The 2500-nt window shown below is 47.4% G+C and overlaps 1 protein-coding gene across 3 annotated transcripts in view; it reads right to left on the bottom strand.

Moving 5' to 3' along the window:
* The window catches only part of LOC109881859 (myotubularin-related protein 1-like), a 19721-nt gene that overhangs the window by 11842 nt on the left and 5379 nt on the right, over nucleotides 1–2500 (bottom strand). The gene's annotated exons all lie outside the window — the stretch shown is intronic.

Below are 2500 nucleotides of genomic sequence, written 5' to 3'. Positions count from 1 at the left end.
GAGAGGGGGGGGGGTACACTGAAAAGTAGTGGATGGATTCTAGAGAGGGAGACAGAGAGAGAGGGGGGGGTACACTGAAAAGTAGTGGATGGATTCTAGAGAGGGAGACAGAGAGAGGGGGGAGTACACTGAAAAGTAGTGGATAGATTCTAGAGAGGGAGACCGAGAGAGAGGGTGGGGTACACTGAAAAGTAGTAGATGGATTTTAGAGAGGGAGACAGAGAGAGAGGGGGGGTACACTGAAAAGTAGTGGATGGATTCTAGAGAGGGAGACAGAGAGAGGGGGGAGTACACTGAAAAGTAGTGGATAGATTCTAGAGAGGGAGACCGAGAGAGAGGGTGGGGTACACTGAAAAGTAGTAGATGGATTTTAGAGAGGGAGACAGAGAGAGAGAGAGAGAGAGAGTACACTGAAAAGTAGTAGAGAGAGAGTACACTGAAAAGTAGTAGAGAGAGAGAGAGAGTACACTGAAAAGTAGTAGAGAGAGAGTACACTGAAAAGTAGTAGAGAGAGAGAGAGAGAGAACACTGAAAAGTAGTAGAGAGAGAACACTGAAAAGTAGTAGAGAGAGAGAGAGGGTACACTGAAAAGTAGTAGAGAGAGAGAGAGAGAGAGTACACTGAAAAGTAGTAGAGAGAGAGAGAACACTGAAAGTAGTAGAGAGAGAGAGAGAGAGAGAGAACACTGAAAAAGTAGTAGAGAGAGAGAACACTGAAAAAGTAGTAGAGAGAGAGAGAGGGGTACACTGAAAAGTAGTAGATGGATTCTAGAGAGGGAGACAGAGAGAGAGGGGAGTACACCGAAAGTAGTGGATGGATTCTAGAGAGGGAGACAGAGAGAGGGGGGGGGGGGGTACACTGAAAAGTAGTGGATGGATTCTAGAGAGGGAGACAGAGAGAGGGGGGAGTACACTGAAAAGTAGTGGATGGATTCTAGAGAGGGAGACAGAGAGAGAGGGGGGGTACACTGAAAAGTAGTGGATGGGATTCTAGAGAGGGAGACAGAGAGGGGGGAGTACACTGAAAAGTAGTGGATAGATTTTAGAGAGGGAGAGAGAGAGAGAGAGAGAGAGTACACTGAAAAGTAGTGGAGAGAGAGAGAGACAGAGAGAGACAGAGAGAGAGGGGAGTACACTGAAAAGTAGTGGATGGATTCTAGAGAGGGAGACAGAGAGAGAGGGGGGTACACTGAAAAGTAGTGGATGGATTCTAGAGAGGGAGACAGAGAGAGAGAGAGAGGGGGGAGTACACTGAAAAGTAGTGGATGGATTCTAGAGAGGGAGACAGAGAGAGAGGGTGGGGTACACTGAAAAGTAGTGGATGGATTTTAGAGAAGGAGACAGAGAGAGAGAGAGAGAGAGAGTAACACTGAAAAGTAGTGGAGAGAGAGAGAGACAGAGAGAGACAGAGAGAGAGGGGAGTACAACTGAAAAGTAGTGGATGGATTCTAGAGAGGGAGACAGAGAGAGAGGGGGGGGTACACTGAAAAGTAGTGGATGGATTCTAGAGAGGGAGACAGAGAGAGAGAGAGAGTACACTGAAAAGTAGTAGAGAGAGAGAGAGAGAGAGAACACTGAAAAGTAGTAGAGAGAGAGAGAGAGAGAGAACACTGAAAGTAGTAGAGAGAGAGAGAGAGAGAGAGAACACTGAAAAGTAGTAAGAAAGAAGATAGAGAGAGAACCTGAAGTAGTAGAGAGAGAGAAGAGAGGAGAACACTTGAAAAGTAGTAGAGAGAGAGAGAGAGAGAGAGAGAGAGAGATGAGAACACTGGAAAAAGTAGTAGAGAGAGAGAGAGAGAGAGAGAGAGAGAGAGAGAGAGAGTGAGAGAGAGAGAGAGAGGAGAGTACAACTGAAAGTAGTGATGGATTCTAGAGAGGGAGACAGAGAGAGAGGGGGGAGGGGGGGGGTACACTGAAAAAGTAGTGGATGGATTCTAGAGAGGGAGACAGAGAGAGAGGGGGGGTACACCTGAAAAGTAGTGGATGATTCTAGAGAGGGAGACAAGAGTAGAGGGGGTGATTACACTGAAAAGTAGTGGATAGATTCTAGAGAGGGAGACCGAGAGAGAGGGTGGGGGTACACTGAAAAGGTAGTAGATTGGAGTTTAAGAGAGGGAGACAGAGAGAGAGAGTTAAACTGAAAAGTAGTGGAGAGAGACAAGAGAGCAGAGAGAGAGGGGAGTACACTGAAAAGTAGTGGATAGATTCTAGAGAGGGAGAACCGAGAGAGAGGGTGGGGTACACTGAAAGTAGTGGATGGATTTTAGAGAGGGAGACAATGAGAGAGAGAGAGAGAGAGAGAGAGAGTACAGACTGAAAGTAGTGGGAGAGAGAGAGAGACAGAGAGAGACAGAGAGAGACAGAGAGAGACAGAGAGAGAGGGGAGTACACTGAAAGTAGTGGATGGATTCTAGAGAGGGAGACAGAGAGAGAGGGGGGTACACTGAAAGTAGTGGATGGATTCTAGAGAGGGAGACAGAGAGAGGGGGGGGGGGGGGGGG

Source organism: Oncorhynchus kisutch, linkage group LG16 (assembly GCF_002021735.2).
Source record: "Oncorhynchus kisutch isolate 150728-3 linkage group LG16, Okis_V2, whole genome shotgun sequence".
Classification (NCBI taxonomy): Eukaryota; Metazoa; Chordata; class Actinopteri; order Salmoniformes; family Salmonidae; genus Oncorhynchus; species Oncorhynchus kisutch.
The sequence above is the reverse complement of the archived record's forward strand: the minus strand, read 5'-3'. Positions and strand labels throughout refer to the sequence as shown.